We start from the raw sequence: 17,053 nt of genomic DNA, 5'->3' as shown, positions 1-17,053 counted from the left end.
GCGTGTACAAAATGTTACTGTTTTTCTTGTTTTTAATGTCTCTGAAGTGTTCATCTATTCTACTTTTCAATTTACAAATACTCTTACCTAGGTAAAATGGTGAACAGGTCATACAAGTTGCAATGTACACCACCATGGAAGTGTTACAGTTACAGTACCCTGGACAAGGAATACTACAGTAATATATATCCAGTGCTACATATGGACCAACACTGATATACAAAATTGACACATGTTACACTTTCCCATTCTGGAATTTCTTTTCTTTGTTGGTGTTACCTTGTTCTATATAACCCTTGATGTTTGTTCCTTGACTGAAAATCACCTTTGGTCTTTCACCTAGGTGTACCTTCATATCTTGCTTAAATGCATAATCCCATGAGCAGTTTAATACAGATCTTTATTTTCCTATATCTTTATTGAATGGTAACACCATTGCCTTTTCACATACTGTGGAAGAACTAGAAATAATAGTGGTGTGTTTCTCTGTTCGTAAAATTGGAGTGTATGTATCGGTACGTCTCTTAATTACCAAGTTCCTAGTCTTGGTTAGCAACTTTGTAGGGTAACCCCTATCTCTAAGCATACCTATTAAATGGTAAATGTCTTTGTCAAACAACTGATCATCACTCACTAACCTAGCGATACGCACCATTTGTCCCTTTACCACACTCTTTTTCTGATGTTGAGGGTGACAACTATCAAAATGGAACAATGTATTTGAATATATGTTCTTCCTTAAATATTAGACTCCAATCTACTAGTTTCTAAGTTCTTTTACAAAATTATATCAAGGAAATCAGTCTCTTTGGTGTAAACCTTATATATAAATTGCAAAAATGAAGTAGTGTTGTTCAAGTGATCCACAAATGTAGGTATATGTTCCTGGTCACCTCTCCACAAAATTAAAATGTCATCAAGGAAACATAACCAGGTAATAATGTTTTTCATAAACGGAGATGAGAAAACATGTCTTTTCTCCCATTCTGCTAAGACCAGGTTAGCATATACTGGGGCACATTTAGTGCCCATTGCTACACCTGAAATTTGTCCAAAATATTCCCCTTCAAAATGTATGTATGTTAAGTAGTACAATTTCCATAAATTCCAAAATTAGACTCCTTTCCTTATTGTTTATATGATCTCTGTTAGTGAGGCTGCCACTAAATAATTCCATGCCTTCTGTGTGTGGAATATTAGGATAAAAGTTTATAACATCTACCATCACAAATACAAACTGTTCATTTAGGTCTAAGTTCCTCAAAGTTTCAAGGCAATGCCAGGAGTCCTTGAGAATGTTTTTTGTTTTTATTAACCACCCTCTTACAATAAACCTCTATGTACGCAGCTAATGGTTCAGTCTTAGAATACCTTGCCACTACCAATAGGTCTAAGCATGGAGTTGTGCATGTTTTTATGAATATTTGGAATTCCAAAAGATTGATGGCATAACAGGTGCTTCAACAGTCAAAAATGAGTATTCAGTGTCATCTAGCACTTCTTGAGTTAGTAGGTCAAACAAAAGCCAATCAAGTTTTGGATATGCTTATTTCATTCCTGGAAACTCTTTACATTACTGTGTGATGGTGCAGAACTCCCATCAAGTTGTTACACCAGACGCATGTGTGATTCCTGTTCCGGAGATGCATAAAGTGCATACAGTGCATACATAGCTGTTTGACAAAATTGATAGCATGCACAACATTTGTGACAGTGTGGATTGTGCCATACACATATATATATATATATATATATATATATATATATATATATATATATATATATATATATATATATATATATATATATATATATATATATATATATATATATATATATATATATATATATATATATATATATATATATATATGGGAGCCCTTCATTTGATCGAAATTTCAAATGTTCAACACCCATATGGCCGACACCATATGACCGAACATTTGAAAGGTCGACAAATGGTAGCGGAGATCCTGCTACAGTGTGGAACTGGGAGATTCCCCTTTCCTGCACTGTAGTGCGATCTCAGAGTGAGAATATTTAAGTCGTGGGGGGTGTGGGGGGCATAGCCCTCCACATGGGGGGTGCAGGGGGCTTGGCCCCCTGCCCAACACTGTTTTTAGTAGTTTGCACTACTATTTCAGGTTGTCTGCATTTCAAACTGTCGGCCATATGGTTGTCAGCATTTTGAAATTTTGGCAATCTGAAGTAGACCCATATATATATATATATATATATATATATATATATATATGTGTGTGTGTGTGTGTGTGTATGTATGTATATACCATGCACAGCTGTCAACTAGCCTGTATTGATCATAATGTCACATATAGGTATTCAGTGTCCCTCCTAACACTTCCAGCAGATGTTACGGTACCAGGAGAGTGTGTGTGATTACTCTCATAGAGTACAGATATGTCATAATAGTTGTACAAGTGCATTTGTGCAGCAGAATCATCTCTGATCACTCTAAATCACATATGTTATGTCAGAGACATGGGGTTACTGGTGGTATTATTCTGATATTTTCCATTTATTGTGCTTGCTTCTTTTACTGCTGTCCATGAGACTTTACCTGTGTCCCACTTGCTGGAAACATCTGCTGAGATTACACTGATATTCAGGCAAATCAGTTTGCATACCTTCACAATATGCACCCTGCACCAAATGTATATAATATTCCTGATAGATGTCCTCTGCATTGTTCATGTAAGGATGCTTATGTCACACAGACATCTTTCCCATTGTTAGGTCACCTTGTGTGACAGTCACATAATACATATTTTTACTGTACCATATTGATATGTGATTGGTGTTGCTGCTATAACTGTCTTCTATTAACATGGCCTCATCTGATGTACATTAGGTTGTTTCACCTGTCCTCTTTCCCTGTGTTCATTCCTACAGTTCATCTGAGTGCCCTTAGAATGGGATTTTGCTTTGGTCTGTGGTGCTCCATGCCAACCATTGCACAAAAAAGGAGTGTAGACATACAAACAGATTTTATTCTGATTCAATTCAGAATGGATGTAATGCTAATGCTCTGAGTCATGATTTACATGTTTGTCATAATAATTAATCATAATAATTATATGGCTAATGCAGGTGCATACATAGACAGCCCTCATGCCTGGAGGCTGTCCACATATTCAAGGCATGTTGTACTGCTTCTTAAGCAATTGTATGTGTTTGTATGACATCACTGAGTAATAAAGTCACTATGTGATAACAGACATGTTGGTTTCATAATTAAAAGACCTCAGAAAATGCATTATCAGATATGCATAGTGTACTATGCTTGTAATATGTAAATACTTGATTTTACCAAATGTATTGCACTTATTTCTGGGAAGATAGGAGCATTTTGGGACTAATTATGAAAAACATAGGGTGCAGTGTATATTAATGCTGGTGGAATACTGGACTACGGAAACACCAAGAAGCAGTAGTTACAAATGCAACATCCTATGTCGTGCACATTCAACTCTGCAGTCTGTTCAACATAATGCTATCAGCCTGCTAGTGTGAAGGGAAGCAGACTAATGTGGCCGAAGGCAAATGCTCACAAGTTTTTGCCTTAAGCAGTAAACTGCCATTTACCATCATACACTATTGCTGCTTGGTGCCACACATCACACATATAGACAGAGAAAGAGTTTTGTTTATGGTTCATTTCTGCATATCTCTGTGGTGTGCTATTCTTAGGGTTATCATCATAATTAATCTCTCCTGCTGTGTATAATAAAGTCTTTCCAACAGGCAGTAGGCAGGGTAGGAAAGTAGAAACATGATTAAGACATAAGGAGGATAATGGCGGGTTAATAACATGGATAGCCAACAGCTGCACACACAAAATAGTAATATAAAGAAACATTAAATAACACTTTGACGTATTTCTGGATTCATAACCTTCACACTGCAGAAAGTATTCTACAGACCTGAGCATTACCTCAGCACACCACATAGGAAGTCATACTTCACATAGTTAAAAATTACACATTTGAATGGACCGTGACAACTGACTGAGGCAAGAGAGAATGTAGGCATCTGGCTACATCACAGTAATTACAAATGTAACATCCAATAAGGTGTGCATTACATCCAGCAGCTTAGTAAATACTAGTGTAAATGGCCACAATAGTGCCTTCAGTAGGTACTTCTATAGCTCAGTAGAGTTAATCACATTTGCATGAAGATAATTGTACTAGTGTGGTTGATGGCAAAAACTCACCAGTTTTTGCCATAGGATGTGAGATGCCACTTGTCACTCTGCATTGGTGCATGATGCCAAGCCTAGCACAAATGATGGAAACAAGCTTTTTTACGTGCCATTTATGGCCATGTGCATTATATTTGATTCTATTTCTGACCAGATTAAAAGTGTGACAAAGAGTTTGATAGCACAGTGCTGAAAATGGGGGGGGGGGGTAAGCAGAGGGTAGGACACAGGGGAACTACAAACAAATATGCAGGGTGGTGATGGGAAATTACCATAGCTATCCACTTCTTAAATGTATACTTGTAACCAGAATTTGATTAATTTGGATAGTCACCATATTAGTGATGGGTAACAACAACAGAATAATGTTCTATGGCCAATTGGACCAAATCAAGTGATTCAATCAAACACATAGATGAAATGGACAGTGGTGTATGGGATGCAACTTTCTTTGTGGAACAGGTGCCCATTTTTTTATTTAACTGTTTATTTAATTAGTTTTGTTGAGAGATGATTGTTGGGGAAGGTTGTTAGGAATAACAGGGCTGTGTAGGTAGGGTAGTTTAGTGAGGAGTTACAGATATACAGGACATCCAAGGCAGACAGGGATGGTGATGGACACAAGAGACTGGGGGGCACCATGATTGGGGATAGGTAGGGACATCAGAGGTGAATCAGCATCCAGCTTGAGAACAGTGAGAGTCAATTCCTCACCCTCAAAACTGTCATCACTGTCTCTTGTCACTGATCTACGGGTCAGTGCAGGACACAGCAATTCGATGCAAAACCTTTTCTACTCTGCTGATATTGACACCGAGGATCCTTTCCATGATATCTTCCACCAGCCCTGTCATCTCCTGACAGTGACAAAATTGCTACCTCCAATACTACTCCCAGTGGGTACCGCTGTACCAGCACCCAGGACAGAGCTACCTGACACAGGTGGAGCCGGTAGTACAGGAGTTGTGGAGGCAGTGCTCACAGGTTGGGACCCAGATGAGCTAGGTGCCTGTGCTTCTTGTGGTGGTGCTGCTCCATCCACCCGTGGAGGTATGGTGGGCCAAATCACACTAATCAGTCTAGCTTTCTGTGCTGATGGTCATTAGTGTTGCAGCAGCAATGTTTCCACAGAGAAACAAAAAGAGAGATCTATGGTTGGGGGAGAGAAAACATAGATTATAACAGCAACACCACATCAGATTAATATTTAAATATATAAACAAACATAACATATAACTATGTTAACTTTTACCACATCCAGATATGATGTAAAGGCATTAGTGTGTCATAAAATACATCAATCTCAGTGCTATTAGAAATAATATGGAAACAGCTGACTATAGCATATTTGATATATGCATTCAAAAAGAACACACCCAGTTACAAAAATGAAAATTTTAATGTTAATGCTAATGTTAAATTTTAATGTTATTAGGGATGGCACAGTGGTAAAGTGGTTTTCATTGTGACCTCACAGCAAGAGGTTCACCAGTTTGATTCTCAGCTGGGGTGCCTTCTGTGTGGAGTCTGCATGTCCTCCCTGCATTCATGTGAGTTTCCTCCCACATTGCAAAAACATGTGTCTGGAGTAAATTGGCTCATCCCAAGTCACACTTTCCTGGTAAACAAATGTTAAATAAATAAAATATTTATTATTACATTAAGTAATTTGTTACATACTATCCTGTAATAAAATTATTTTTTGCTCCTGAGAATTCAACCCACACACATCTAAGTTGATTTACTCATTGTCTAATGTAATGATCAAAAGCTATGGGAGCAGGCATGTATGCTTGATATAAAGGTTAAGTTTGCCTACTCAAGCTGATATGGACTGATGCCCTGAAATTTAGTGAGATTAACTACATTGCAGGGGTAATATGATCTGGCATGCATTCATGTCTGACCATATGTGTGTGCTGCTCTGAGGTGAGCCAATCTTTTCTGATGCATCTCTGTTCTGGGCAATCTCTTCAGCAGCTGTACAGAATACACAGAAAAATGGAATCATAATGAATAAATACATTGTCTGGCCAATCCATAGTGTATTATTGACTGATGATGGGTCACTATAATTGCACAACTCAGGGCTGTTTCCAGTCCTAAATTCAGCTTCCCATTTGCTTAGGAGGTTCTGATTGTGCCTCTTCCTGTCACTATAATGGTGATGACATTGTTCTCCAGTGCATGGAATGCGGGGTGCACTAGAGGCAGCCTTGACCAAGCCATTCCAAGCCTGAGTCTTGTACAACAACTCAGTATCATCCCACTGAAGAAGCATATGGCTGTAGTACTTTATGAGTATCCCAGACTGCTCAATCAGCTTGGTCTATAAATCATACACCATTCTCAACTTCACTTGACATGTCTTCTGAAGGACACCTAGTACTATGAGTCTGAATTGGTGACCAGGTCTGATCTCATGTGTACCAACCTGTGTGTAATGATAAACAACCTTGATAGCTGCACATGCACAATTGAAAGTACAAAAATGGCCTGGTAAAGAAATTGGGAATGATTCCTTCAAAATGCAGTTGAGGTGTGATATATGGTAGTATGACTTGGCCTTTGTGTGATGCTCACTGTATTTGTATGCATTCCAGTATAAAATCATCAAATGCTTTATGATGTTAGTTATAATCATTGTTGTTTAGATTTAAAATGTTATGAAATTGTACATACTATGTTGGTGTAATATAAAAAATACAAACTTAGATTAATACCACCTGGAATTTGAAACCATGACTAAATAGAAGGCTAAAATGCTAAATATTGTTTATTAACTGTCAATGCCACAAAAGAACTACCATTCTTAACTTATAAGTTGAGGTGTAAAAACTTCAGCATGAGTGGAGATGTAATTAAGACATACCTCTATGTGTGTGACTTTCACTTGTCAAGTTACTAGAGTTATGTGTAAAAGACAGTAGTTTTATTTAAACAAATTTCATATGCATGCATTTGCTTGATCTGAGTAAAACACGTTGGTTTAGGTGCCATACATACTTTACATGACATACTCTCCTACTGACATAATAATTATCTGTGATGCCTCATACTTTTTAAATGAATAGTGTGCACATTATATGTATGCAAGTGCAGTTTAAATTAACTATAATTATTATGTTTAACATACTTTACTGAGATTATACTTGACTTATGTAACAATCATTACACATAGTTATATTCCAAATGTAATATCTTAATAGTCATTTACTTCAACTTTAATTTCTTATAAGAATTCTGTGATGCTATTTACTCTGACCTCCTCAGTAAAACTACTCAAACCTTGCATCACCATTGCTGTTTCTCCAAACTCAATGCATTAATACCTTGAGCCACATAGAAAGGAAATCTGCTGGTGTATTTTCTTCACTCAGTACTGCCCAGACTGCTGATAGAAGCACAATGGCCAGGCCAAATTAAAATTTTGAGTTTTGGCTTTCAGACATGGACCATCATTGTGCACTACCAAGCAGGGCTCAAATATAGAAGCCAAAGATTGTGATTAAATAAAATCAAGCAGCAAAATAATCCAAGTAAATACACTATGAGAACATCACTTATGGCATTAACATGACACATTCATTCACAGTGCTTGCACATAAGTTGCATTTCTTTTACACATCAGATTTTTAGGTAATGACACTTCTCAAGAAAGAAGTCACACAGGAGATTGCATAAGTCTCCTTATTGGCACATCATATACAAGTAGTAATGACATATTTTTATAGTATTACTACTAAGAATAGTTCCGTTTCCAACAAGAAAACATTTGTGCCACTAATAGTACGTTGGATTTATCAGAATCTAAAATCAGACCATGCATTATTGCTGCTCTCACACATGTTACTGTATTAACATATTGAGCCACAGATTGTCGTTTTGCCAATCCCTACTAAATATTTTAGTAGTAGACTTATGAAAGTGTTATTTCAATAAAATATGATCAGTGTTATGCTTACCAGCAAGTCACATAGACTATAGATCACATATTTACATTAGACAGAGTTGTATTGTTCATCTTGTAATAAAAATTCTGTATCAGTAGTCTGGATTTGAATCCAGCATTACCTCTACTCTTTCTCCAAACTCTCTGCATTAACAACTTGAACTACAGACATAGGTAGTTGGCAAGCGCATTTTCTTCACTCAAGACTAGTCAAAGTGCTGATGGTATAACAGTGACAGTCTTATATAGGTTCACAAGTTCATAGATTAGTACTAGGCCAACTGCCCTTGTGGGCCATTTTAAGTCTAGTCAATTAACCCATGTGAAAATCAAACCCTGTACCTTGTGTCTGTAAGGCAAATATCTTAACCATTATGCAAACCTCCCTCCAGTATTATGCTCTACTGATGGCAGTCCAAATTAAATTTCTAACGTTTTTTAAGCATGGAAGGTAAAACATTGTTCACTGCTAGTGGCAGCTAACAGTCAACAGTGTGCGATGCCAATACAATTTTAATATGAACATTAAAACCATGCCATGAACATGACACACTTGAGATAATTTACACAGTTTGTCACATGCACATACAAATTTTGAAGAAGAGAAAGTAGACAGTCAAGCTGTGACATTGTATGACTTTCTATTAAGTTTGCAAGATAAGCTTTTCCTCACAGTTGTCTTTTGTAATTTCTCAGTAGATGTTTCAATAAATGGGATATTTCCACAGGTTAAGTTAATAATTCCTGTCACAATAGTCACATTTGTTACTATTCCTTTCAAAATAGTAACAAATGTTTCACTACAAGAGTGTTTGCTTCCCTTTCTTTACTGAGCAGTATTCTTCTTGTTTGCATTTCTGCAATGAATTAATCTAAAATGCATTTAGTTAGTACATTTCTGTTTGTATATTTAACTGTTATATAATTGATATGACAACTTTTTACTCACAGGCACAGTTTGGTCATGAGCATTTATTCATAAGACTGTTATAAAGGTTATCTTCTGAGTCAGGCAATCTTAATCCAACCCTTTTGTTAAGTCTATTCTCTCATACACACCATCAGTAAGTGTACATCAGACTGGCAGAAATGTGAACACTTAATTATTCCTGCATTTCTTCTAATTATTTACACTTGCAAGCCCTTAGCAAGCTCCACTTCTTAATGCTCATCCTTGTAATGCTAGGGAGTTTTCGGAGCATTGTGTAGATCCTCACATCATGTTTACCTGCCTAGCAATTTGAGCAGATTGAGTGATTCATAAATTATAATGAGTAGACACCTGATTTACATACTCACAGTGTTCACAGTGGTTAATCTGCAGTTTATAAGCAGATCCTGGTGCTAAGATATTTGTATCATAGTAGGGGAGAATGCTTCAATTCACTAGCTTGACATATTGCTGTTTAACTGCTGTACTTGTATTACTATTTTTGGACTTTCATATAAATCCTGTCAAGGTATGTAATGCTTCATTACAAATAAAATTATTTCTACATTTTTGATGAATTAGCATTTCAGATACCATTGCATGATATCTGCAGTCTGCACATTGGTTTTACTATAGAAGCTGTAGCTGTTCTTGGAAATATCTTCAGCTAATGTTGCATGCCTTTATAGCAACATTTCTCTGAGAATGTGAATATATGAGTGAACAAATTCCTATATGACTAGTAGCAGTGTTAATGTTACATTTTAGAACAACTGTGTTAAGCCTGTTATGTTTGTCTGACATGAACAAAGCTTATCCTAAATGGTAACATTTTAAAGTCCCTACACTTGGATTAATTGCTAATGCTGCTATCTATTCCAGAGTTACTTGATTTTTTCATCCTTTGTAATTATGTGTGCTTTTTTGTTGGGGGGGGGCAGTCATGGGCACTTTCTAGTTATGTATTATGTGTGTATTCCTATAGAGTAGTAAGTTAATTTCTGTTAATGATGCCTGTATACATTCATATTTGTTCTGTTGCCAATCACTTTGCTCTTTTATGCTGAAACATATATTTGCTTTGTTCTTTTTCATCCCATACTGGGATATGACTGTGAACAAATCTGGGCCATGTAATCCTGCATTGTCAACTGCTGAGAATGAAGTGAAAGTGTAGGCACTCCATCAACATGGATTATGCATATTAGAGAAAGTTTTAGCTAACAAGCCCTTTCGTGACTGCATTTGGCAGCATGTGCTTGATAATGTCAATGCCATGGGTGACCATGGCCATGGGTACAAACACATCAGACATCAGACCACTGACAGGATCACCAAGGCAGAAAAAAGAGCCACTGCTATAGCGAGGGAATATAGGGCTACTGATGGTGGTTCTGCTACAGATCACCACTCAAAGATAGAAAACCAACCCATATGGAACTGATACCCCCTATCATATGAGACCTGCTAAAGTTCAAAGAAACACAGAAGCCTGTAAAAAGCATGTAACAGAACAGGATCTAAGAAATTACTCAGAAGGCATAGGCATGTACTTCTCAGTTAATTTATGACATGTATGACTGCCATCAGTGATAAACTAATGGCATAGGGATACAACCTAATATTGATTTATATCTGATTTTTGCTTTAATTTCTCCAAGTATTTTGGGTCTATAATACCATGATGAGAATGGACCCCATTCCTAACTCAAAGTATGATTAAGTTTGTGACATCAGTATTGTTTCAGTCTTTGATGTTAGCTAAAAGTGTTCTTCGTAGCATCTGCAATGCGCCAAGAATTGACTCCAGCTGCAATTCATTCAGAGTTACATGTATCTGTAGCATACCTAAATATAACTGTAAATTTTTTTTTTATGAGACCCATTGCTCCTACTACTGTTGGAACAGTCGGGGTATCCTTCTTCCACATTGCCCTTGTTTCTGCCTGCAAATCCTGATATTTGATGATTTTGTGTCTCTCTGTATGTAAGACACTGTAATCACTGGGTGTATCAACCTCAGTGATCAATGCTACTTTTGTCTTCTTTTCATGGACTACCATATCTCGGTTTCTCGCATTCATTTTAATGGGTGATCCCATAGGTTCATAGGTAGGTTCATAGGTAGGTACTAGGTTCATAGGTATGTAGTAGGCTATCGGCCCAAGGGCCTAAGTAAGCCTAGCCAACAAGGTTCCCTGACTTATGCCAACCAAGAAAGTTATGTAATATAAACTTCATCATTCTCTATAACACTTTGTGGTTCATGTTTCCAATGCTTCTCAGCTACATCAGTATTGTAATGTTTGCATAATCCCCAGTACACCAGTTGTGCCACATTATTATGCCTTTTAGTATACAGGCCCTCTGCCAATAGTGTATCACACACAGCAACAAGACATGCGACTGTTTCCAATTCTGTTATACAAAACCTGCATTTGTCTGCAGAACCTGCATTTGTCATTGATTTTCATAGTATGGCTTTGGAGCTGTTTGTTAAACTGTTTTACAACTGCAGTTTTGAAAGTATAGTAACCCATTAACATGGTTTTCAACAAAACTTCAATGGAAAACGTGTTGCTAATATATCTCCTAGAAATATCCGATTCAAAATGATTCAGGCAGCATCCTATGTCTCCCTTTCTTTTTCCATACTTTTTCCTGGATTGATTAAGATGGAATTGCATACAATTATTTCATACAACAAGTTGTGTTATATGTAAGAAGTTGCTGTCTGCTTGTATCATTTGGTTGAAGTAAGCCAACCTTTTTACAGTAAATTTTATGTATTGTAAAGCTATCACACAAACACACTGCATCTATGACTTATAATTACATTTCATCAACAAACTATATAGATTATCCTCTACAGGCAATGATATTTCATTTTACTTATGCTTGTCAGGATTTCATAAACATAAATGCCTTTCATAGTGTGTAAAGTCTGTCAATCTGGAAAAGTTTTGAATGCTGTAACCCATATGGTGTTTGGCTTTTAAGAATGTTTTAATTTTTTTTAAACTACATCATTGTAACACCTTCCATCATTGAAAACTTGACTTGTACTAGCTCCCACATCAACATATTACTTAGCTCACTGTTTGATAGCTTATGAACACTAGTTTTCCTTCCTGCTTTTTGCAAGATTTACAAAACTGCTAGATTAATATTTACTTGCTGACCAAATGGCCCAGGTTTGTTAGCATGATTAGCATTTAAAAGGAAAATATTTTTCAAGATCCGGAAAATAGAGTTGGAAAAGGTCAAGCCTACATGTGAACATCTGAACCCAAATAGTCAACAGCCCTTCCTTTGTTTATACAACAATTATATCCAAGTCTTAAAGTTCATCTGTAAATGTCTAACCACAAAAGAAAAAGAAAAATAACTGAAAATCATTAGCATTAACAAAAATTTGCATGTTACAAAAACTTTAACAAAACTACCATCTTTTTTATTTTGTTTAGTCTATGATTTATAACTTATTCTTCTTCAAGGGAGACAAGAAAACAATGACAGAAATGCAAGCTTGAAATTCCATTCTCCCTTTGTCATAAGGAATCAAGCCTCTGGCTACAGCATTCACCAAATGCTAAGCCACACACACGCATTAAAAATAATATGGACAATGGTATAAAACAAAACTTTTATTTATTAAATTCCAAGTTATAATTAAGTTGCTGGCTGTTACTAAGCAGTGCTTGTTTTTAGAAACCAGCATGAATGTTAATTTTTGTTCAATTACTCACAGATTTTTTTTCTTTTTTTAAATGATGAGACATTTGTATGTGAATAATTTGCCAATTGTGCTGACTCAATGGGTACAGTTTATTTACTAACAAATAAGAACGATTAACAGTGTACAAAAAGTTCAAGAAGTATTAAATAAATTATATTCAAATGACTTGTAAAAACGTGAGTTGTTTACATTCCTTTTCTAAATTCATTTGCATCAATGTAGCCTCTTATTTGCAGTTCGCATGGAGAATAACAGAATGCTGTGACATAAGCTGCTCACCTCTCTATGGGGTGGGAAGGCTGGGGCATTTGCACAGGTCACATGCTTTGTAGCTGAATCCCAGTAAAGACCGGGGATTGCCAGAGGTGCCTGTCCACTGGGAGAAGGGGCCAAACTCATGTGACATATGGAGGCGTGGACATGCATTGCAAACACAGGCTCATTAAATACCTAACCTTGGATGTTAATGAGCATGTATGGTGGTGTTAGGGCTTACTATTGACCTGCCTCAGACATATAAGCCAGATGCAGCATTACAGCCACTCCCAAGCTACTCCATCTCCTGACTACTAAGAAAGAGGTTCAGGCTGTATACTTGTTTGTAGTAGGACACCACCCATGGTTGGAGAAAGCAGAGACTTGTCCCTGAGCTGGGACATTGTAGAGCCCCAATGTTTCAGCTGGGCCTGGGACTTCACCAGTGGGGGATAGAGATGGAACTTATTCTCATTAATGATGGGCACTGAGGAAGGACAGAAGCATGGACAGTAAGCAGAACTGGGGTCAGCAGTGGCTCAGCCCACCAACATACAATGAATGGAATGGTGAGACACAATAAGGAGAACACTGACGCTGGTAAGAGCCCTCAGCAGAAATAAATAAATAAGCAAACTATTTGTTAACCATTTGAGGCATTTCATTTTGATAATTAAGAACATTATCTATGTCTGAGACTACATATCTGAGGATATATGAAATTAAAAGCAAACTGGGACTCCTTTTGGATGAGCAGTTTCTCATAACATCTTAGCCAAGGTGCTTACTGATATTCTTTATCAAGTTTCTGTTGTGCTGGAGCAGTGTGGAAGGAGTTAGCTATGCCAATATTTCCATGCTGATGTCTTTCCTTACTTCTCTTTCACGATGTCCGACAAAGGACCATGATGTAGGTAAAGACAAACAGAAGATAAAACCTATAGGGAATGGTAGTATTGATCAAATTCTGTTTACTGAGCAGCAGTAAAAACAACACTTCCTCATTGCAGCTTGCACTTTGCATGGCGTACTGCACAGTTGCAAACGTTTGCAAACTCTGTCCTGCATCTACAATCTCACCAACTGCTGTTATTATTTTGTGCTACTGACATATACCATAACTGCTGACTATTTGTTGGGGTTGTCCAAGACATTATTTTCTGCAAGGAAATCAAACTAAAAGTCACCATTTTACAACTAGTTGTTATATTATGTTTGGATTCACACTGTCTAACCACCCAACCAGAAACCCCTTCATTCCTCCATGTTAGCTGGTCCAGAGACCCCCTTCATTCCTCTAAGTCAGCTGGTCCTAACTGTTGCTAATGAGTATGAGATTTAAGCAGTTCTGGGATATCATTCTAGAATGGACAACCTTTTTATGCTGAAATTTACTTTAACTACTCTCTCTTCTTGTAGATCAGCATGCGTGAGGCCTGAAGACAAGGCATACAGACCTTATGTACATGCGTTCCTTCCCCATCACTCTCATAGGCCTTCTGCCTATATTCCCGTAAAAGCTGCAACGTGGTGGCTACTGTTATCAAAGTCACATAAAAAGAAAGTCCTTCCAAGGTGCGATAATCCAAATCCAATAAATAATAATGGCAATTCACCATTCAGCAGAAAAAACAAGAAAAGTAAAAGTGTGTGTAATATCAGTTTCTATCTGATGGCGTAATGCGCATTAGTAACATCACCAATCTTTCATTTTATAAATATGTTCTCTGATTCTTTAAGATAAATGACATTGGTAGATTTACAAAGAAAAGAAAAACTTGACCTGTCACAGGTTGTTGAAATGTTGTATTATTATTAATATATCTACATTTCAAATTATGTTGAATAAAGGTAGTTTCTGATGTCATCATCTACTTTCAAAATGTCCCAGTGCTTATCCACTATGTTCTTGATATAGTGTATATCATTAGTATAAAACATAGGTATACTTATTCTTGTATCATATTTCATAGATGTAGAATTCTTCTCTAAATTCAAAATTTCTTTCTTATATCCTGTATCAGTAGGATTAAACGAGAGCCCCTAATGGCTGGCTTGTCTTCACACAATTATATTGAACATGTGGGTGCATGCTTGTCTGTATTACCAACAGCAGTTTCTGTGTGTGCTCTTTCTGTGTGGAAGTATTGAGCAGACCATTACTTAGCCTGTAATATCTAGCTATATAAAAGCTATATATCTCTACATGCTTTTATGTGACTTTGATAACAGTTTTGACTTCTGCCTATATTCCTCTTAGAGTACATGCCTTTAGAACTGACTCTCAGTCACTAGTAGGCATCATTTCCCACTCAGAAAGGCAAGTGGCTGCAAAGTCCTTCCACCCTCAGCCAACTCTATCAGTTCTTCTAAGAGTCTCCTTGAAACCAGGAGCCCTGGGACATAGTCAGGGCTTTATATAATTATATCAACAACTGATAAATCTACATTGATCTCACTACAGAAGATAGTGCTATGAGGTTTCATGTCAGTTTTAGAGCTTTCAATAAAACTGTTGTATGCTCATCACTGCCAGCTACGGTATAAGACATCTTTGAGTCATCGCCACCACCACCACCACTATCCTAATCAACCGTTCTTCCTATTTATACATGAGATCAGGGTGTCACATGTCAGCTATCGCTAGAGCCAATCTTCAACCTTTTTAACCATCAGGCCTAACTGTTGCAGCTCTTCTTTTACACTTCTTCCATCTTTTAGCTACATGTCCTCATCTCCTCTTGTATTTTTCGTGTTTCTCCCAGCTTACTTTTAATTACTCTATAAATTAATTATCAGTTAACCCAAAGCACTTTCATACAGTGAGACAGGAGTCTGATGTAACCATACCACCCTCAGCAGAATGTAGATTCAAACCCAGTACCCCTGACTGCAGACAGCAGTTCAGTAAGAGCTTCCAGCTTTAATCCTCTGCACTAACTGACAGCCTTGCATTAACTTTGCTTCTTTGAGAAAACAGTGCAAGCCATTAGTATTTTATAGCTTTTGTTGTTCAGAAAATGCATGAGGATACAAAGCCTGTTCTGTTGTTTTTAAGTAAATTTGAGTACTTTACCTGTTATCAGTCTGATATTGCAGAACATCTCTGATTTTTTTTTTTTGTATATTTATGCTCTGTCCTTTATTAACTAGTCTTGCAGTTAGCACAGAGAACTAAAGCTCTGAGTTATTAATGAGCTTCTTCCTATCCCCAGGGTACAGGGTTAGATTCCTTCCACCTTCATGTGTCTACTGAGTTACTTAACCAAACAGTGCTCTAGTTTAGTCAATTTATCTTGTCAACAAATATGCAAAAAAATACTTTTTCTTGTAAATCACTGAGGATTATAGTCAGTCAGTAATAAAAGTAATTAGAGTTTTATTTCTTATTATTCACCAAATTCAAGTCCATGAAACATCATGCTTTTCTGTGAACTTTTTTTTTGTCTGGCACTTAAGACTCTGAGCTATTAGCAAACTGCTTCCTGTAGTCAAAAGTACAGAGTTTGAATTCTTCCACCTCCATTTGCCTACTAAGTGACCTTGATCAAGTCACTCTTACAATGATCCTATGTTTCCCTGAAAAAGGGCAATTTGTCCAGTGGGTTTACCTGGTTAACAAATACATAAAAGAAAAAGTAATTGTCTCTTTTGGGGCATTCCCATTTTTTTTCCAGAATAACTGAACAAAAGGATGAGAGCTATTTGGTCTGTTCCTTGTAAATTTTATGGATTTCTGGCAAACTGATGTGGCTTGTAGTCAAGAAATAATGACAGACTTGTGCGTTTCAGACTTTGTATCATTCATAAAATACTTGTTAATGCAAATCTTGTTATTCTAGCAACTTTCTATTTATATAACAGAAATATTTAAAATCTGCTCTGTTTTCTGTGCCTTTGTTTATGATTCTTGACCTAAGAATTTTTGAGTGCAGAGGGGATTTGTACTGTATT

Source organism: Protopterus annectens, chromosome 16.part0, assembly GCF_019279795.1.
Source record: "Protopterus annectens isolate FY-2018-M chromosome 16.part0, PAN1.0, whole genome shotgun sequence".
Lineage (NCBI taxonomy): Eukaryota > Metazoa > Chordata > Ceratodontiformes > Protopteridae > Protopterus > Protopterus annectens.
This window is presented reverse-complemented; position numbering follows the sequence as displayed.